Source organism: Oncorhynchus mykiss, chromosome 5, assembly GCF_013265735.2.
Source record: "Oncorhynchus mykiss isolate Arlee chromosome 5, USDA_OmykA_1.1, whole genome shotgun sequence".
NCBI classification, from domain to species: domain Eukaryota; kingdom Metazoa; phylum Chordata; class Actinopteri; order Salmoniformes; family Salmonidae; genus Oncorhynchus; species Oncorhynchus mykiss.
Genome location: NC_048569.1, coordinates 73,759,341 through 73,781,927, shown reverse-complemented (window position 1 = coordinate 73,781,927; position 22,587 = coordinate 73,759,341). Strand labels below are relative to the sequence as shown.

The 22,587-nt window shown below is 42.8% G+C and overlaps 1 protein-coding gene across 8 annotated transcripts in view; it reads left to right on the top strand.

Moving 5' to 3' along the window:
- The window catches only part of palld (palladin, cytoskeletal associated protein), a 95,739-nt gene that overhangs the window by 5,667 nt on the left and 67,485 nt on the right, over positions 1 to 22,587 (top strand). The window contains exon 1 of one of the 8 annotated variants that reach the window (XM_036978357.1): positions 21,756 to 22,143. The exons of the other annotated variants lie outside the window; for them this stretch is intronic. The gene's annotated coding sequence lies outside the window, so the exon portion shown is untranslated. Of the gene's footprint in view, positions 1 to 21,755; positions 22,144 to 22,587 lie in introns of those variants that run through there. 8 annotated transcript variants of the gene reach the window in all.

The following is a 22,587-nucleotide window of genomic DNA, read 5'->3' as shown; positions in this document are numbered from 1 at the left end:
GTTACAGTTCAGATAAGGAAATCAGTCAATTGAATAAATTAATTAGGCCCTAATCTGTGGATTTCACATGACTGGGAATACAGATATGCATCTGTTGGTCACAGATCCCTTAACAAAAAAGGTATGGGCGTGGATCAGAAAACCAGTCAGTATCTGGTGTGACCACCATTTGCCTCATGCAGCGCAACATCACCTTCAAATAGAGTTGATCAGGCTGTTGATTGTAACCTGTAGAATGTTTTTCCACTCCTCTTCAATGTCTGTGTGAAGTTGCTGGATATTGGCGGGAACTGGAACACACTTACGTACACATCAATCCAGAGCATCCCAAACATGCTCAATGGGTGACATGACTGGTGAGTATGCAGGCCATGGAAGAAATGAGAAATGTTCAGCTTCCAGGAATTGTGTACAGATCCTTACGACATGGGGCCGAGCATTATCATGCTGAAACATGAGGTGATGGCGGTGGATGAATAGCACGACAATGAACCTCAGGATCTCTTCACAGTATCTCTGTGCATTCAAATTGCCATCGATCAAATGCAATTGTGTTCAAGGTCTGAAGCTTATGCCATGGCCATTCTATAACCCCTTGATGTCAACGTTCACAACGTTGACATCAGCAAACCACTCGCCCACGCAATACTATCTGCCATCTGCCATCTGCCAGTACAGTTGAAACTGGGATTCATCCGTGAAGAGCACACTTCTCCAGCGTGCCAGTGGCCATCGAAGGTGAACGTTTACCACTGAAGTCGGTTATGACGCCAAACTGCAGTCAGGTCACGATTATGCAAATTATCTTCCCTGAGACGGTTTCTGACAGTTTGTGCAGAAATGCATTGGTTGTGCAAACTCTCAGTTTCTTCAGCTGTCCGGGTGGCTGGTCTCAGACGATCCCGCAGGTGAAGAAGACGGATGTGGAGATCCTGGGCTGGCATGGTCACACGTGGTCTGCAGTTGTGAGGCCGGTTGGACGTACTGCCAAATTCGCTAAAATGACGGCTTATGGTAGAGAAATGAATATTCAAATCTCTGGCAACAGCTCTGGTGGACACTCATGCAGTCAGCATGCCAATTGCATGTTCCTTCAAAACTTGAGACATCTGTGGCATTGTGTTATGTGACAAAACTGTACATTTTAGTGTGGCTTTTAAAGGTAACCTGCACAGGGTAAACCTGTGTAATGATCATGCTGTTTAATCTGTTTTTTGATATGCCACACCTGTCAGGTGGATGGATTATCTTGGCAAAGGAGAAATGCTCACTAAACTAATTTGAGAAAAATAAGCTTTTTGTGTGTTTGGAACATTTCTGGGATCTTTTGTTTCAGCTCATGAAACATGGGACCAACACTTTACATGTTGCGTTCATATTTTTGTTCAGCATAGTTGATTTATGTGTGAATGTTGCTTGTAAAATCAGTCTGGGATTTTGATTTGGATGTTTAGAAGTCTTGAATTATATATGCATTGTTCATGTGGAACTGAGGTCTTGTTTACTTCAAGTCATAGGGATCTGGATAGAACGTCACACAGATGTTTTGTCACTTATTTCATCCTGCAGATACCCACTTTTAAGGCTTGACTTGTTTTCTGTCTATTGACACTAGGTGGCACTATGGTGTTTAAAATTCATAAAGATGTTGCATAATGACTTCACAGTCCCCAATGGAATTTGCAATGTCTAGGAAGTTCAAATGACATCCCAGTATTAAATGAATATGTTGACAACACGTCGAAGCAGATATGTAAGAACATCTACTGGTGTTGGTTTCACTGGTATGAACAAATGTCAGGGGTTTTCCACCTCAACATCCAGACAACTGCTTCAGTTGTGTATGTTTAGTGTGTTCTCCAGGTAAATGGATGGTGTATCAGGGTAAAAAGACTGAGCTAAGGCGTTTCATAAACACACTGTTCCTCTGCTCTTCATCCATCTCACTCACTAGGACAGACACACAATAACATTCAGAATTCCTCTGGGACTGGTGTGTGGTACAAAGAGAACAGGCCTCGTATCCTGGTGAAGACTATTCAAATCAAATCAAACTTTATTTGTCACATGCGCCGAATACAACAAGTGTAGACCTTACCGTGAAATGCTTACTTACAAGCCCTTAACCAACAGCGCAGTGCAAGAATAGTTTAGAAAATATTTACCAAATAAACTGAAGTAATAAATTGTAAAAAGTAAGATAATAAAATAACAATAACGAGGCTACAGGGGGTACCAGTACCGAGTCAGTGTGCGGGTTACAGGTTATAATAAACAGTGAGCAGCAGCAGTGTACAAAACAAATGGGGGGGTAAACGTAAATAGTCTGTTGCCATTTGATAAATTGCTCAGCAGTCTTATGGCTTGGGGGTAGAAGCTGTTAAGGAGATTTTGGTCCTAGACGTGGCGCTCCGGTACCGCTTGTCGTGCGGCAGCAGAGAAAACAGTCCATGACCTGGGTGACTGGAATCTTTGACAATTGTATAGGCTTTCCTCTGACACTTCCTGGATGGCAGAAAGCTTGGCCCCAGGGTACTGGGCCGTACGCACTACCCTCTGTAGCGCCTTACGGTCAGATGCCGAGCAGTTGCCATACCAGGCGGTGATGCAACTGGTCAGGATGCTCTCGATGGTGCAGCTGTAGAACTTTTTGAGGATCTGGGGACCCATGTCAAATCTTTTCAGACTCTTGAGGGGAAACAAGTTTTGTCGTGCTCTCTTCACGACTGTCTTGGTGCATTTGGACCATGATAGTTTGTTTGTGATGTGGACATCAAGGAACTAGAAACTGTCAACCCGCTCCACTACAACCCCGTCAATGTTAATGGGGGCCTGTTCGTCCCGCCTTTTTCTGTTGTCCACGATCTGCTCCTTTGTCTTGCTCACATTGATGGAGTTGCTGCTGTCTTGCCACCACACTGACCGTTCTCTGACCTCCCCCATATAGGCTGTCTCTTCATTGTGATCAGGCCTACCATTTGTGTCGTCAGCAAACTTAATGATGGTGTTGGAGACGTGTTTGGCCACGCAGTTGTGGGTGAACAGGGAGTACAGGAGGGGACTAAGTACACAATCCTGAGGGGCCCCTGTGTTGAGGATCAGTGTGGCAGACGTGTTGTTGCCTACCCTTACCACCTGGGGGCAGCCCATCAGGAAGCCCATCAGGAAGTCCAGAAGTCTTAGTCCCAGGGTCCTCAGCTTATTGATGAGCTTCGTGGGCACTATGGTGTTGAACGCTGAGCTGTAGTCAATGAACAGCATTCTCACATAGCTGTTCCTTTTGTCCAGGTGGGAAAGGGCAGTGTGGAGTGCGATTGAGATTGCGTCATCTGTGGAGCTGTTGGGTCGGTATGCAAATTGGAGTGAGTCTAGGGTATCCGGGAGAATGCTATTGATATGAGCCATGACCGGCCTTTCAAAGCATTTCATGGCTACTGACGTGAGTGCTACGGGGCGGTAATAATTTAGGCAGGTTACCTTCGCTTCATTGGGCACAGGGACTATGGTAGTCTGCTTGAAACATGTAGGTGTTACAGACTTGGTCAGGGAGAGGTTTAAAATTTCAGTGAAAACACTTGCCAGTTGGTCCGCGCATGTTTTGAGTACATGTACTGGTAATCCGTCTGGCCCCGCGGCTTTGTGAATGTTGACCTGTTTAAAAGTCTTACTCATATCGGCTACCAAGAGAGTTAACACACAGCCATCCAGAACAGCTGGTGCTCTCGTGCATGCTTCAATGTTGCTTGCCTCGAAGCGAGCATAAAAGACATTTAGCTCATCTGGTAGGCTCGTGTCACTGGGCATCTTGCATCTGAGTTTCCCTTTGTAGTACTTAATCGTTTTCAAGCCCTGCCACATCCGACGAGCATCAGAGCCGGTGTAGTAGGATTCAATCTTAATCCTGTATTGACGCTTTGCTTGTTTGATGGTTTGTCTGAGGGTATAGCGGGATTTCTAATAAGCGTCCGGATTAGTGTCCCACTCCTTGAAAGCGGCAGCTCTAGCCTTTAGCTCAATGCAGATGTTGCCTGTAATCCATGGCTTCTGGTTGGGAAATGTATGTACGGTCACTGTGGGGACGACGTCAGGAAAATGTTGAGTACGAGAAAATTCTACAAAGTATTTCTGGTTCTGGACTGGCCCTAGTTCTGTAATACACCATGGTCCAAACACACTAAGACAGTCGTGAAGAGGGCACGACAAAGCCAATTCCCCCTCAAGAGACTGAAAATATTTGGCATGGGTCCTCAGATCCTCAAAATGTTCTACAGCTGCACCATCAAGAGCATCCTGACTGGTTGCATCACTGCCTGGTATGGCAACTGCTCGGCCTCCGACCACAAGGTACTACAGAGGGTAGTGTACATCACTGGGACCAAGCTTCCTGCCATCCGAGACCTCTATATCATGCGGTGTCAGAGGAAGGCCCTAAAAATTGTCAAAGACGCCAGCCACCCTAATCATAGACTGTTCTCTCTGCTACCGCACGGCAAGTGGTATCGGAGTGCCAAGTGAAGGTCCTAAAGGCTTCTTAACAGATTCCACCCCAAGCCATAAGACTCCCATTACAGCTAATCAAATGGCTACCCAGACCCCTCTTATATGCTGCTGCTACTCACTGTTTATAATCTATGCATAGTCACTTTACCTCTACCTGTACATATACATGTACATATTACCTCAATTACCTCGACTAACCGGTGCCCCCGCACATTGACTCTGTACCGGAACCCCCTGTATATAGCCTTGCCTGTTATTTTACTGCTGCTGTTACATTTTTGTTACCTTTGTTATCTATTTTCTATATTTTACTTATCTATTTTTTACTTAACACATTTAGTTTTTTCTTAACTTCTTAAAGCATTGTTGCTTAAGGGCTTGTAAGTCAGCATTTCACTGTAAGGTCTACGGTTGTATTTGGCGCATGTGGCAAGTAAAATTTGATTTGATTTGAGAGGTCATATCCCCTCCTACATTGCAGACAAGGAATGAGTAACATCTTCATTCGAGCTGTACAGGGATCTTATACCTCTACAATACACCCAATCAGTTCCAGGTGTGGAGAGGCATGCCAGTATGTAAACATTGGGTTTGGCATAGCAGACAGTGTAATTTGCACAAAGGCCTTGTAGGCGCTGTATGTATGTATGGATTTATGCATGCAGGGTTTGTTTACATAGGCCAAGTGGGGTCTGCATGTGTGTGAGGATTTTAAGGATGAAGTTACCTCCCTGCCTGTGTGAGGATTTTAAGGATGAATATACCTCCCTGTGTGTGTGTGTCACAGTCACATCTGTTCCCTGCGGTTGTACCCCAGGAGTTGCAGAGGGGATGTGTTTTGGGAAATACACTGTAATCTGATATCAGGGGTGATATGCTAAGGAAAAGTATCACATGGATGCAGTGAACAACGGCTATCTCACTGCCTAGCAGTTAAAGGTGATGATGGTTCATCAAAATGTACAGAATGTTTAGCATTTAGCCTGCATATTCCTTACTATTTACTTACAATATTTTAAGAAAGACATACCAATAAACCAAACACACACAACCACAGAGGAAACTTGAGGAAGATGAGAAGCTAGAGAGGAATTTTGCGATGAAATCCAAACAAGGGAGCTTTTCCATCACCAGGAGCACACGGCATTCCCTACGCTGAGGTTGGAATTTGTCATCAAATATAGGATTCTTGTTTAAATTAAAAGCTCATATTTGCACAGCCAATGTTAACTTTTTTCCCCCTCCTTGTGTAACAGATAACTCAGCTATAGCTGTAATCCATATGGTACCATAGGGCTTCGGTCCTCATCCTCATATATTGAGACAACTGGACAGACATGGGTAGATGTGAGATTCAAATGAGAAAAGAGAGAGTGAGAGTGGAGGGGGAATAAAGGAGATGTTGGCAGAGTGTGATGTTGCTAGTAGTAAAGAGATAGATACCTGGCTGTGGAGATAGCCTTGGTAATATGGACAATGTTTCTTATCTGTCATAGCAACTTCTTAGGAAGGTCATGATTTTTTATTTATTTTTTAGTTCACCTTTATTTAACCAGGTAGGCCAGTTGAGAACAAGTTCTCATTTACAATTGCGACATGGCCAAGATAAAGCAAAGCAGTGACAAAAACAACAACACAGAGTTACACATGGAATAAACAAACGTACAGTCAATAATACAATAGAAGAATCTATGTACAGTGTGTGCAAATGTAGTAAGATTAGGGAGGTAAGGCAATAAATAGGCCATAGGCCATAGTGGCGAAATAATTACAATTTAGCAGTAGCACTGGAGTGATAGATCTGCAGATGATGATGTGCAGGTACAGATACTGGGGTGGAAAAGAGCAAAAAAATAAATAACAATATGGGGATGAGGTAGTTGGGTGTGCTATTTACATATAGGCTGTGTACAGGTACAGTGATCGGTAAGCTGCTCTGACAGCTGATGCTTAAAGTTAGTGAGGGAGATATGCGGCAGGGTAGCCTAGTGGTTAGAGCGTTGGGCTAGTAACCGGAAGGTTGCAAGTTCAAACCCCCAAGCTGACAATCTGTCGTTCTGCCCTTGAACAGGCAGTTAACCCACTGTTCCCAGGCCGTCATTGAAAATAAGAATTTGTTCTTAACTGACTTGCCTGGTTAAATAAAGGTAAAAAAAAAAATAAAAAAAAATATGTCTCCAGCTTCAGTGATTTTTGCAATTCGTTCCAGTCATTGGCAGCAGTGAACTGGAAGGAAAGGTGGCCAAAGGGGGTGTTGGCTTTGGGGATGACCAGTGAATTATACCTGCTGGAGCGCGTGCTATGGGTGGGTGTTGCTATGGTGACCAGTGAGCTGAGATAAGGTGGGGCTTTACCTAGCAAGGACTTATTGATGACCTGGAGCCAGTGGGTTTAGCGACGAATATGAAGCGAGGGCCAGCCAACGAGAACATACAGGTCGCAGTGGTGGTTAGTATATGGGGCTTTGGTGACAAAATGGATGGCACTGTGATAGACTACATACAATTTGCTGAGTAGAGTGTTGGAGGCTATTTTGTAAATGACATCGCCAAAGTCAAGGATCGGTAGGATGGTCAGTTTTACGAGGGTATGTTTGGCAGCATGAGTGAAGGAGGCTTTGTTGTGAATTAGGAAGCCAATTCTAGATTTAATTTTGGATTGGAGATGCTTAATGTGAGTCTGGAAGGAGAGTTTACAGTCTAACCAGACACCTAGGTATTTGTAGTTGTCCACATATTCTAATTAAGAACTGTCCAGAGTAGTGATGCTAGGCGGGCGGGCGGGTACGGGCAGCAATCGGTTGAAGAGCATGCATTTAGTTTTACTTACATTTAAGAGCAGTTGGAGGCCATGAAAGGAGTGTTACAAGGCGTTAAAGCTCGTTTGGAGGTTAGTTAACACAGTGTCCAAGGAAGGGCCAGATGTATACAGAATGGTGTCGTCTGCATAGAAGTGGATCAGAGAATCACCAGCAGCTAGAGCGACATCATTGATATATACAGAGAAGAGTGTCGGCCCGAGAATTTAACCCTGTGGCACCCCCATAGAGACTGACAGAGGTCTGGACAACAGGCCCTCCGATTTGACACACTGAACTCTATCATAGAAGTAGTTGGTGAACCAGGCGAGGCAGTCATTAGAGAAACCAAGGCTGTTGAGTCTGCTGATAAGATTGATTATAACAAGCACATCAACTGCTAATCTTATCAAATGAGATACCAGCACAGATACTAAATAGATAGCTTTTCCTTCCTTCCTGCCCCCCCCCCCCCCCCCCTACCCTATGGCATGCTTGTCTCAAAAGGCATTCTCACGCACCCACATTTTCTATGTGCTATTTTCCCTACCATTTGTTCCTCATTACACTAATTTCATTATATAATTTACTCTCTAGTGTGAGTGTGTTCTCAGGTGTGTACATGAATGTGTGTGTGTGTGTGTGTGTGTGTGTGTGTGTGTGTGTGTGTGTGTGGTGTGTTTGCATAGGTGTGGTGTGTTTGTATCTCCCTCATTTTAAAGCTAATTTCCCATGATGGGGTTGCCAGGTCTTGGCAAGAGATCCCCAGTCTTCACCTCTAAAAAGGCCTTTTGTACATTCACTCTCAGGGTAATGAATTGGTGATGAGCTAGTAGTGTCAACATTTTACATTCCCACTGGGAGAGGCATTCCTGTTGGCTGGGCGCAGTCTCCCGTGGTCATGGGCGACTGCAGCTGTCTGTGGTCTTGGTGCGAGAGTCCTACGGTCCCTGAGCGCGTGGTATTCAGTGTACACTCCAGCTCCTCAACCTTTTTTTACATTTTTAAATTAGATTTTTGTTTAATATAACCTTTATTTAACTAGGCAAGTAAGTTAAGAAAAAATTCTTATTTACAATGACGGCCTACACCGGCCAAACCCGGATGACGCTGGGCCAATTGTGCGCCCCCCCATGGGACTCCCAATCATGGCCAGTTGTGATACAGCCTGTGATACACTAGTTTATACTGAGAGAGAGGCCTGTTTGACATCAGGACAGTGCGTGTGTCTGTGTGTGTGTGTGTGCATATGTGTGTGTCAGGGACACCTCCTCTAAAGTTATGGTTATATTCGCAGCGGGGTTGTTTTTTTTATGTGAAATTTTGTGCCTTCTTCCCTTGTTTTCCTGTATAAAGTGCAGCCAGTACAGCATTACAGAGAGAGTGAGGGGGAGAGGGCAAACTCCACTGAACTAGTTTCAGTGTATTGAATCACTTGTGAGTTTCTGGATTTTGGGTGAACTTCTCCTTTAATGATTCCAGCTTTAATTGTTGTGTGTTTGATGTGTTATTTAAAGGCTTTCTGTTTAATGTTCTTTCTTGTCATCACCATAACTGCTTGTCGTGCAAACAAAGCATTTTCTAAACTGGTCTTGGAGTAGAGAGTCGGTAGTGAGACGTAGAAGGAGACAGCTGTGGGGAAGCATCCTTGGCTGCACGGGATAAACCAAACACACAACCACAGAGGAAACTTGAGGAAGATGAGAAGCTAGAGAGGAATTTTGCGATGAAATCCAAACAAGGCAGCGTTTCCATCACCAGGAGCACACGGCATTCCCTACGCTGAGGTTGGAATTTTTTATTCAAATATAGGATTTCTGTTTAAATTAAAAGCTCATATTTGCACAAGCAATATTTACTATTTTTCCCTCCTAGTGTGACAGATAACTCAGCTATAGCTGTAATCCATATCTGTTACATCATATGGTACCATAGGGCTTCGGTCCTCATCCTCATATATTGAGACAACTGGACAGACATGGGGGGGGGGGGGGTTAAAAGAGATGTTTGCAGAGTGTGATGTTGCTGTAGTAGTAAAGAGATACATTAGCCCTTCCTCTTTCTTTCCGTTTAACAGCTATAGTATGAGGTCATAGCATCCAGCCGACCAGCCCACTACCAACCTATGACGTAGTGGGACTGTAATGCTGCTGCTGACTGTTTGGCCCATTTTAGGATGGCTGTCATTTTTACATCTGCCTCAGGGTCTCGTTTCATCTCCTATGTTGGAGCGCCAGCTGGCGTTTTCATACCTTTTGTTAGCAGTGCATGAGAATGATGTCAAATCGTAGTTCTCAATAATAACAAAGCTTAGGATAGTGATAATCAATAGATTCAGCCGCGGTCTGGAATATAATTACAAATCATTTGTAGACTGCAAATTGGCCTCAAGAAGCCCAAGCGTGGCAATGCTTTGGAACAGATTTCCAGAATTAAAATAACTTGGAGCTGATTCGCTGGTGTTTGTGCAGTCGTTTTATTGTTTGCAGGCATATGTGAAAGTTATTATTACTCACAGGTAGTTGTCACTATGCTGTGGGTTGAAGGATGTGTGTGTGTGTGTGTGTGTGTGAATATGTGTGTGTAAATACATGAGTAGATGTGTTCTGGTAGTTAACACCATGCTGTTTGCGAATGTAGTGAGGTAACAGTGTAAGAGCAATCGTCAGTCAATCCATATGCTCATACAGTGCATCATTACTGCCACTTTCATACAGTATGTTTGATGTGCAGAGCTGTGGTGTAGTGGTAATACTCCCTGGCACCAATCACATGTAGACTCCCCACTGGAGACCGGGGTTCAATCCCTGCGTCTGAGCTTTCCTATGTTGATCCCACCTACCTGTATCCCCCTCTGAATTCCAAAGTGTGTCAATAAAAGTGTGAAATACCATTAAAAACCTTGAACAGAGGGGTGCACACATAAGTACAGTAAACTGGCATGTCAGCAGTAAATCCTTCAGATGGACACTTGTCAGTGTGTGTTAACAGCAGGCATGACCATGTGAGCTGTTGGTTCCCAGCCTTACTTCTGGCCCTGGGCTGGGTGTGAAGTTTGGAGGTGAGACTTTTCCAGTTCCGCTGCCTGGAGCATCAAGGACAAGGAGGGTCCTCCTGTGCTCAGTCACTTATCACCACACACAAACAGCTTCGCTAATGCTATTTACACATTTTGTTTTGCCTGTAATTCTATGACCATGTCTATTTGTGCTAACATTATAGCTGATATTGAGGGTAATCCTGATGTCTGTGGTATATGGTCAACTCAGGGTCTGTACACAAAATGACTAACTTACCAAATCAGAGAGAGAAAAATGAGGAGTGAGGAGAGAGAGGGTAAAGAGAGAATGCAAAGGGAGGTAGATAGGGAGAGGAGGAGAGACAGGGGAAAGAGAGAATTCAAAGGGTGGTAGATAGGGAGAGGAGGAGAGAGGGTAAAGAGAGAATTCAAAGGGAGATAGATAGGGAGAGGAGGAGAGAGGGTAAAGAGAGAATTCAAAAGGAGATAGATAGGGAGAGGAGGAGAGAGGGTAAAGAGAGAATTCAAAGGGAGATAGATAGGGAGAGGAGAAGAGAGAGGGGGATTAAGCGTTAGATTTATATAAGTGCATTAGTGAGAGACAGTTTGGAGAGTTGAAAGTAAAATACCAGACTTGACATAAAGTGTGTTGGAGCCAGACAAAGGCAGCAGTCGTCACGACCCGTTGGAGGCGGGTAATGCTATAGACTAGCTACAGACAGTACAGAAGGACAAGGGACAGGACCATACATCTCCCACAGCTTCTTCAGATACTCTGTGTGTCCTCCGTTCCAGTTCAGCTCTCAGGGTAAACACTTAGAAATGCACTTACCTCCCATCATCTGGAAACACTGATCGCATCTCATCACATACTCACTGACATACACACTAGCGTAGCGCAGCATTCATCAGCTAACGTACAGTACGTCCAAAGTACCCCTAAAGCACACAGATTGCACACAGACCCCTCAAGCACATACAAACTACACCTCAAACACAAAGTTACAAGCACGTTTCTGGAACACACTTATAGAACCATGATAGATCTTATGAACTTGGACGAAAGGAGATTGGGATATACTTGAACACGTCACATCTCCTAATCTGAGATCAGTTCACTGTGTGTTGTGAGTCAGAGGTGAGGGCCTGTTCTACAGCTAGGCCTGATACTGTACAGCATAGAGCTACATTCCTGGGCTCACCTGCATAATGACTCCCTCCAGCCACTCATCATGCTTGATAAGGCACCACCATTAGATTCAGCTTACAGTAAGATGCCTTTTGATGTGTGATATTTTGGGCTGTTTGTCTTGGGTTGGATTCCTGTGCGGCTCCCAGGACCCAGTGTTTGAAGCCTTGTAAGGCTTGATTCAATTATCTGTCTGATATTTAAAAAGGAGGAATTCTTCATGGAATTACTGTGTGTAGACTGTGTGACTGCCAGTGTGAGTAACTGATGGTTTGTAAAACAGTGTGTGTGTGTGTGTGTGTGTGTGTGTGTGTGTGTGTGTGTGTGTGTGTGTGTGTGTGTGTGTTTATCTATTTTATCTATTTTAACATACCATGTGTTTTTATGTGTTTGACTATGTGTTCATTTGAATGTGAATGTGCAAGCTTGTGTCAGTCTATGTGAGTGTACAAGCCTGTTTTATGACCAGACGAGGGTGGGACTCATAAAACCAAGGTTTGGTTTTTCCTCCCAGAACCATGTCCATGTGACAGGATTACAGCTGTACATGTTAAACTGTCTCACTCAGACTCAGGAGAGGTATCTCCATCTCTATCTCTCTTTTCTCATTTTCTCTTCTCTCCACCATTGTCATGATCTCCATTCCTCGTTTTCTCCTCCTCCAGCTCTCTGTCCCTGTTTCCCATTCCCCCGTCTCCTCCCTCTCTGCATGCACAGCCACAGTTTTTCTGTGACCCAGACCCACAGGTCAGTGATAAGGCACTATGTTTGGGGATGATGTCATATAGACAGTAGTATTTGGGGGGTCCGTGTGGGGGTATTCATTTTCATGTAAAGGGTAGGGTGAGACGTCTCATGTGTCTGTGCATTAAGAGAGGGGGAGGTTACAGAGTAATATATCTGCTGTTGCTCCCTGTCATCTCTCTCAACCAAGAGATAACAACAACATACAGGATCACTTCATAGTTATCTATAGAGGGCACATTCATTTTTTTCCAGCATTTTATCAGTGTTCATCCTTTTTTAAGCATCTACTGTGTATCAAGCTTTTTTTGTCAGCAGATAGACAGTAGATAACTGTCTTAAGTTTTAAACAAGGACTTCTGATGACTCAGAGTTATAGCTGTTTAGATGTAGGCTATAGCTCCTCTTAGTCAACACGTTTCTCAGAGTTCATAGTGAGGAACACGTTTAACATGGCGCCGGATTTCTGAGACAGTCTGTCATTGAAGGTGGTTTTCTTAAAGGAGCAGTGCAGTCAAAAACGTGATTTCCCTGTTTTTTTCATATATTTCCACACTATGTTGTAGAAGATTCTGTGATGGATGTAACTTTTTTTTTTTTTAAGTTCATTTTAGTGTAAGAGCTGTTTGAAAAGACTGCCTGAAATTTCTGCTTGCTTTGCATGGGTGGGGTTTTGGACTGCCTGGCGACATCATCAGGCGGTAAATGTTTGTTGATCATACTTATTCTACAGTTATAAGTAAGTAGTTATAGTGAGTAGTTTATCATCTGATTGTTATTATATTTAGAAAGCATTTCAGTCATTTCAAGGCATATTCCTCCACTTTTGTTGAATAGAAAAAAACATATATGTGATTTTTAGTATTTTAATATTTTAATAATATTTGTACTATGCACTTGAGCTTGTGTCCTCAAAAGTCAGTACATCTCAGCAATTTATAACCATTTTTTTTACCAGAAAGGTGAGGTCCAGAACTTTCTAGAACTATGCGGCATTACTAGTTATTGTTTATTGCCATCCCATGAATGTTTCATTTTTTGGGGTATGTCTATTTAGCTACACATTTATAGAAATCTAAATTTTGCCATAACGTTCATCAAATAAGAAAGAGAGTTTGCCCTCCTCTCTGCCATTAACAGCTAGATTTTAGGTTATATATCCCTCCCATTAGGCTCATCCAATTAGCCCCCTCAGACCACTCCCAGACAGTCCTAGCAAAATTCTTGCTTGAGAAATTGCTTTTTGCTAAGCAGCTATTTTTGTTTCTGTTTAACATAATAATTGAAAACATCTCAGTAAGATACATTATTATTACCCTGAAATGATTTGATGTTGAGATAAAAACTGCTTTGGACCTTTAATTTGTGGGGAACATCTGAGAGAAAGATAAAGAGAAAGATAAAAAATTGTTAGACATTTGCATCATGCTGAAGCCAAGGATCAATGCAGACACAGAGTGCTCATTATTCTGTATTTTCTTGGATAGTCACCTGTTGAAGTGTCCTGGTATTAAGGAATGCTTTTCCCTAATTTGAGCTCATGATTCCTTTTTTTGTTCAAGCTGGGCTGAAATGCATTTGGGTATGCTTTCTAGGACTCACCATTACTGCTCCAATCACTGGGTGTTTTAAACTTGTGTTTCAAATGTGTTCAGGAAGTTTCAATGGTTTTTAACCCCATTCTCCTGGATTCCTGTCTTTCCTCCTTACAGAGGAGGGGTGCCACAGGGTTAAATTCTCGGGCCGACTCGCTTCTCTGTATACATCAATGATGTCGCTTTTGCTGCTGGTGGTTTTCTGATCCACCTCTATGCAGACGACACCATTCTGTATACTTCTTCCCCCCCTTTGGACCCCCTTTTAACAAGCTTCCAGACAAGCTTCAATGCCATACAACTCTCCTTCCGTGGCCTCCAACTGCTCTTCAACCGATCACTGCCCGCACCTGCCCGCCCGTCCAGCATCACTACTCTGGACGGTTCTGACGTAGAATATGTGGACAACCACAAATACCTAGGTGTCTGGTTGGACTGTAAACTCTCCTTCCAGAATCACATTAAGCATCTCCAATTAAAAATTACATCTAGAATCGGCTTCCTATTTCACAACAAAGCATCCTTCACTCATGCTGCCAAACTTACCCTCGTAAAACTGACTATCCTACCGATCCTCGGCTTCAGCGATGTCATTTATAAAATAGCCTCCAACACTCTACTCAACAAATTGGATGCAGTCTATCACAGTGCCATCCATTTTGTCACCAAAGCCCCATATACTGCCCACCACTGCGACCTGTATGCTCTCGTTGGCTGGCCCTCGCTTCATACTCGTCGCTAAACCCACTGGCTCCAGGTCACCCACTGGCTCCAGGGTAAAGCCCCCGCTTATCTCAGCTTACTGGTCACCATAGCAGCACCCACTCGTAGCACGCGCTCCAGCATGTATATCTCACTGGTCACCCCCAAAGCCAATTCCTCCTTTGGCCGCGTTTCCTTCCAGTTCTCTACTGCCAATGACTGGAACGAACTGCAAAAATCACTGAAGCTGGATACTCATATCTCCCTCACTAGCTTTAAGCACCAGCTGTCAGAGCAGCTCACAGATCACTGCACCTGTACATAGCCCATCTGTAAATAGCCCATCCAACTACCTCATCCCCATACTGTATTTATTTATTTATCTTTCTCCTTTGCACCCCAGGACCTCTACTTGCAAATTCATATTCTGCACATCTACCATTCCAGTGTTTAATTGCTATACTGTAATTACTTCGCCACCATGGCCTAGTTATTGCCGTAACTCCCTTATCTTACCTCATTTGCACTCACTGTATATAGACTTTTTGTTTGATTTTTTTCTACTGTATTATTGACTGTATGTTTTGTTTATTCCATGTGTAACTCTGTGTTGTCAAACTGCTATGCTTTATCTTGGCCAGGTTGCAGTTGTAAATGAGAACTTGTTCTCAACTTGCCTACCTGGTTAAATAAAGGTGAAATAAAAAATGTTAAAAAGGTAAATCAAATAAAAGGGGTGATCTATCAAACACTGTATACCACCACCATCAGGAAGCAGAGGAGGTTGGGCTATGGGTGCAGATGTGTGCATGTGTGTGTGCGTGTGTGTGTGCGTGTAAGTATTTGTGTATGCCTGTGTTTATGTGTGTGTGGGAAGGTTTTTGCTGTCATGGGCTCCAGATGGCCCTAAGTGTCTGTCACTTCCTCCTTGTTAAAAGTCTACCCCACTCTTCACAAATAGGCAGTAGTCAAATTAGATGTTTGATTGAGCCAGAAACATCTAAGGGTGTTGGAGGAATAAGACATTGAATGGAATGACAGATGACAGAGGTCAGGGGTCACATTCATTGGTCTAAGGATAGTTCTACAGGAGACCCAGAGCCTATAGCATGTGACCTGGTCATGGATCAGGCTACTCTTTGTTGCTGTGTTCCATGTACTGTATGTCAGCAGAGCTGAAGTTGCTGCGACGGCAGAAACTGTAGTTAAGTCCACCTTATGGTCTGAAAGCCTGCTATGAACTTTCCCTTTCTCTTATCCTTCGCTGACCTGGTAGATGGAAACAGAAGATGGTTCTTGAAATCTCTCTACATTTTAAATTCTCACATCAGGCATTTTTACGACATCCACTTGTTTGTTTCACCTTAGCTGAAAACGTGGCATCCTCTCCTCTCCATGTTGAGATCATAAGTCCGTTTAGAGGTTAGAAAATGTTTAAACGTGTTTTCCTAGATGTCTGTTTTGTTGTATTACATTTGCAATTCATTGCATATTTGTTGTAATTTCTGCTCCCATCGAAGTGGACTTCATGAGTGGTCCAACTTATTTTTGTTTGTGTCAGTTGGTTTCCTTGGGGAATGTGGAGTTTGTCATGATGATGACATTGTATGATATCTTGCTACACTGACTTGACCCTTTTAAAAAGCTAAATAGCCTATTCTGTGTAAATGGGTTTGCCTACGTGTAAGCAAGAGTGTACATGTTTGTTTATGGGTGTTTCCATATGAAGTGGGTGTGTAATGTGATAGTGCTTGTGTTGGGCAATGTGGATACTGTATTGTACGTGTGTTTTCCATAAGGCAATGGCTGTTCATAGGGAGGAGGCTCTTCATGCTCAGTCAGTTGACTAACATCTTGTAAAGTCCTGATGCTCTCAGCCAGAACCATCTCTTCCAGTTCTAAAGGATCTCTCTCTTCCTGAACCAAGCCTCCCTGAACACTGTGTTATAGCCCTAATGATTACAGAGGGGGCAGGCCAGATTCTATACAGACCAGAGAGCACTCAGCAACAGCAGGCCTGAGGTTGAACTACTGTGGGCCAGCCTATTATTAGTAATGGGAACATCCAGAAATAGTCAAACTCATTGTCTCATTTACCTGTGTTTTATGTTCACTTAAGCCGGAGGATACACACACAGTTATGTTCATGTCTTTATCACAGTAGCGTAGCTCCAATGGAATGGATATGAAACCAAACCCTTTCTTGAGAAACAATTTGGTTTCTCAAGAAAGAACTAGACACTCTAATGTACTTGTCCTCTTGCACAGTTGTGCACCGGGGCCTCCCACTCCTCTTTCTATTCTGGTTAGAGACAGTTTAAGCTGTTCTGTGAAGGGAGTAGTACACAGCGTTGTACGAGATCTTCAGTTTCTTGGCAATATCTCGCATGGAATAGCCTTCATTTATCAGAACAACAATAGACTGACAAGTTTCAGAGGAAAGTTCTTTGTTTCTGGCCATTTTGAGCCTGTAATCAAACCCACAAATACTGATGCTCCAGATACTCAACTAGTATAAAGAAGGCCAGTTTCATCGCTTCTTTAATCAGGACAACAGTTTTCAGCTGTGCTAACATAATTGCAAAATGGTTTTCTAATCATCATTTAGCCTTTTAAAATGATAAACTTGGATTAGCTAACACAACCTGCCATTGGAACACAGGAGTGATGGTTGCTGATTATGGGCTTCTGTACACATATGTAGATATTCCAGAAAAAAATCGACCATTTCCAGCTACTAGCTAATAATCATTTACAACATTACCTATGTTTACACTGTATTTCTGATCAATTTGATGTTTTTTAATGGACAAAAAATGTGCTTTTCTTTCAAGAACAAGGACATTATAAAGTGACCCCAAACTTTTTAACGGTAGTGTACATACATATCAAATATTGTTAAACAATCGATTTTCAGGACAAACACTTAAAATGAATGATTATGGAAAACAAAACCTGTATGCGAATATTCAAAGTAATTATGAAAGTTATTATATTTCATTAATCACTTAAACCCCCGCTGTTCATTTTCTATGCATAGTCACTTTACCCCAACCTACATGTACAAATTACCTCAACAAACCTGTACCCCCGCACATTGACTTGGTATCGGTACCACCCGTATATTGGTACCACCTCGTTATTGTTATTTTATTGTGCTACTTTTTAAACTTTTGTTTATTTATAAATATTTTCTTAACTCTATTTTCTTAAAACTGCATTGTTGGTTAAGGGCTTGTAAGTAAGCATTTCACAGTAAGGTACACTATACAATATACCTGTGGTATTCGGCACGTGACAAAAAAAAATGTGTGACTACATTTCCCAGAATGCACCAGTAACCCTCAAGTTGACCCTGACGCCTTCAAAAGGAAGCCAAACAAATTAAATGACCCGTGGAAATACATAGTAACTAGCTATTCTATCCACAAAGGTTACAAGAGTATATGAACATTGTTTACAGAGAAAAGTTATATATTTTGGTAGTGTGATCTGTCAGATTGAATGGCACTCATGTTCTGAGTGGAATTTCTTTGAATTGCACTGAATTTAAATCTACTTCCTGTCACTCAAACTCAAATACTAATTCTACAACATGTGAGGTGTGGCGAATTCAATTAGAATCAACTCATGAGTTCAACAGGAGTCAAATCTAAAATTCTGAATTGAGCCCAACCCTGACCCACACACACACTCTCTCTCTCTCTCTCTCTCTCTCTCTCTCTCTCACACACACACACACACACACACACACACACACACACACACACACACACACACACACACACACACACACACACACACACACACACACACACACACACACACACACACACACACACACACACACACACTGTCTATAGTATCAACCCCTCCTAGCAACAAGTACCATAAATAATTCCACCTGCTGCTTCGTCCCAGTGGCAGCCACTCAGACGGCGCCTCCATTGACACACACAGACCAAAATATCACTGGGCAATTCACCCAACGCTGTAAACCCCAAAACCTGAACCCCTGCTGAGCATTTCATTGAGTGAAAAACTACACCCTTTCATTCTGCATTTGATGTTAGCTCTTGTATCAGGCCTTGCCCCAGTGCACTAGAGAAACCTCAACCACTTTACTTTATGTTAACTGTACAGTCAGGATGGGCAAAAAATACTAAATACAATTACAAAATACCATAAAGATCAATGTATCAAAAATAAACTTCCAAATACTTATATTTAATACAGTGACTGTGATATGTTGTTGTTTATCTACCTCAGTTGAATGCACTGACTTGTAAGTCAGTCTTGATAAGTGTGTCTGTTAATGACCAAAATGTAAATGTATATGTGAAAACGAACATACCAAAATGAACTGCAAAGCACACTGGGTATTATTATTAGGGCTGAGTTCATTAGAATAATACTCAGTATGCTTTCTAATTGTTAATTTGTACATATACATTTACATTTAGATCATTTAGCTCGTATTACACCATAGTGCCATCAGACATCTGATACCATGTGGGGTGAAAGGGGGCCACAAAATGGTGAACCGCTATAAAAAATGGTATAGAAAATGTTTATGTATTTTGAAAATACAAATTACAACTCTTGAAAGTATCTTGTTACAAAATACATTAGAGTGTAGTTTAGCCCAGTGTAATGCACAATACATTAGAGTGTAGTTTAGCCCAGTGTAATGCACAATACATTAGAGTGTAGTTTAGCCCAGTGTAATGCACAATACATTAGAGTGTAGTTTAGCCCAGTGTAATGCAAAATACATTAGAGTGTAGTTTAGCCCAGTGTAATGCACAATACATTAGAGTGTAGTTTAGCCCAGTGTAATGCAAAATACATTAGAGTGTAGTTTAGCCCAGTGTAATGCACAATACATTAGAGTGTAGTTTAGCCCAGTGTAATGCAAAATACATTAGAGTGTAGTTTAGCCCAGTGTAATGCACAATACATTAGAGTGTAGTTTAGCCCAGTGTAATGCAAAATACATTAGAGTGTAGTTTAGCCCAGTGTAATGCAAAATACATTAGAGTGTAGTTTAGCCCAGTGTAATGCAAAATACATTAGAGTGTATTTTAGCCCAGTGTAATGCAAAATACTCAGGAGTAATTGAAATATTTATTTTTAATACATTTGCAAAAACCTATTTTCATTTTGTCATTATGGGGTACTGTGTGTAGATTGATGAGGAAAACAATGAATTTAATACATTTTAGAATAAGGCAGTAATGTAACAAAAGTTGGAAAAAGTCAAGGGGTCTGAATAATTTCCGAATGCACTGTACATATTTCACATACATGTAACAGAAATACTGCCCATCTCTGTGTACAGTAAGCGTTTGGAGTGTGAGGGCTGTAGCCAGTCTCAGGGCTGGGTGTGTGTGTTGTACAGGACATGATCAGGCAGGGTTCACAGCCATCTGTCCCTTACTGACCAGGTGATATGCGCTCTAAATGGGTCTAGTTCCATCATAACTAATCAAATCAAATGTATTTATAAAGCCCTTCTTACATCAGCTGATATCTCAAAGTGATGTACAGAACCCCAGCCTAAAACCCCAAACAGCAAGCAATGCAGGTGTAGAAGCACGGTGGCCAGGAAAAACTCCCTAGAAAGGCCAAAACCTAGGAAGAAACCTAGAGAGGAACAAGGCTATGATGGGTGGCCAGTCCTCTTCTGGCTGTGCCGAGTGGAGATTATAACAGAACATGGCCAAGATGTTCAAATGTTCATAGATGACCAGCAGGGTCAAATAATAATAATCACAGTGGTTGTCGAGGGTGCAACAGGCCAGCACCTCAGGAGTAAATGTCAGTTGGCTTTTCAATAGCTGATCATTGAGAGTATCTCTTCCGCTCCTGCTGTCTCTAGAGAGTTGAAAACAGCAGGTCTGGGACAGGTTGCACGTCCGGTGAACAGGTCAGGGTTCCATAGCCGCAGGCAGAACAGTTGAAACTGGAGCAGCAGCACGGCCAGGAGGACTGAGGACAGCAAGGAGTCATCAGGCCAGCTAGTCCTGAGGCATGGTCCTAGGGCTCAGGTCCTCCGAGAGAGAGAGAGAGAGAGAGAGAGAGAGAGAGAAAACAAGAGAAAAAGAGAGAGAATAAGAGAGAGCATACTTATATTCACACAGGACACTGGATAAGACAGGAGAAATACTCCAGATATAACAAACTGACCCTAGCCCCCCGACACATAAACTACTGCAGCATAAATACTAGGGGCTGAGAAAGTAGGGGTCAGGAGACACTGTGGCACCATCTGACGATACCCCCAGACAGGGCCAAACAGGCAGGATATAACCCCACCTACAAAGCACAGCCCCCACACCGCTATAGGGATATCTTCAACCACCAACTTTCCATCCTGAGACAAGGCCGAGTATAGCCCACAAAGATCTCCGCCACGGCACAACCCAAGGGGGGGCGCCAACCCAACTAGGCTTTTTTAGAACAGGCCAAAGTGGGTTATATAAGTGGCCTATTTCAATTTGGCACGCAAAACAAAATATCTGATGTCACATAGAACTGTAATTTTTTATTTCTCATAATTCTACCACAAACAGAATTAAGCCCCAACGGCCTCCTTTTCCTCAAGTCATCTGGCCCTGTGTCAGTCCTAGAACTGAGGGGTATTGTGGGGCTTTTAGATGACCAGTAGACTGTGACCCAGCCTGCTAAACTTGTCAGCAGGATAAAAGCAGACAGAATACAGTATAGGAAACAAACTTGACAAAGAAGCCGCTAGGATAACATTTGGCCTCTGCTGCTTTGCTCATTAAACTTGTGCCACCCACAAATACAATCATCTGAGGTAAACATATTACTGCCACCATTGTTTCAACCCTCCTGGATATACTTTTTTAAAGGATGTACCATCCTGTTTCAGAATGGTTTTTGTTATATTCACCAGTGTTATTGACCCAGAGAGAGTAATTGGAATGGATGGTGTGGAGTTGGGGTGTGTAACCCCCGTTGTGTCCCAGCCTGGGAGGCTCTGGACAGTCATGGCTAGAAGAGAGCCGGATTTTGTCAAATTAATGTCAGACTTGACTGGATCTCTTCTAACCATGACCACTCTGGACAAGGTGTCAGCGTCTCTCCTTCCTGCTTCCTCATTGGGTCCCTGGTCCAGCCACAGTGGGCTCTAGTGGGAATGGATGTGTCATTTACTGACACTGACAGCAAGAGAGCAGGAGAACAAACGAGACAGTGATCAAAAGAGAGTTCAACTGGAGTCATTCCAAGAGATCAGAGTCCGACTCACGTGTCTCACAAGAATCTTTGTTGATTCAAAAAAATCATACTGTCTCTCTCCTGCTCTGTCTCTCTCCATTTGTGTGGAATTTGGCAGCTCTTTCCCCTGCTCCCTCCCACTCTTCTCTCTCTGTGCCTCGTGTGTGTCTCAGTATTACTTGCGGTGGCAGAGTTGGTGAGTGTGTCAGTGTTTCTGGCAGTGGCTTAGTGAGGGTCTCTCTCTCAGAAGTTGAAACTTTCTATCACTCTTCAATCACTTAACTTGGAGATAAAGGAAATCAGAAGTGACATCATTCTGATATTCAATAACTCGGGAAGTACCTCAGCACAGGTAAGTAACTCTGAGCTTTGAACCTTGCTGTTGTTGTTGATGTAGCCTGCTGTGGTTCTCAGTTTTAAGTTGACTTACTTGTTGGTGTCATTGTTTGGTGAATCTGTCATATTTTATTAACCCGTTAATGCATTTGCTTGGTTTAAATAGCTGTTTAATTTGGTGCTGGGGTCAGTGACTATCCCAGGGCTGGACTTTATTAATCAGATCAAATCAAGTTGTGGCTGCAGTGCCGATATGAGTGTGGGTCTCAAATTAAGCGATGTTGCAACCTCACGGTTATAATGTTGATTTGTGGTGTTTGATAGAGAGCTTTACTGGGTCATGGTATAAGTTACAGTGGATTGAGAAATTATTCACCCCCCTTGGCATTTTTCCTATTTTGTTGCCTTACAACCTGGAGTTAAGATATATTTTTTTTGGGGGGGGGTTGTGTCATTTGAT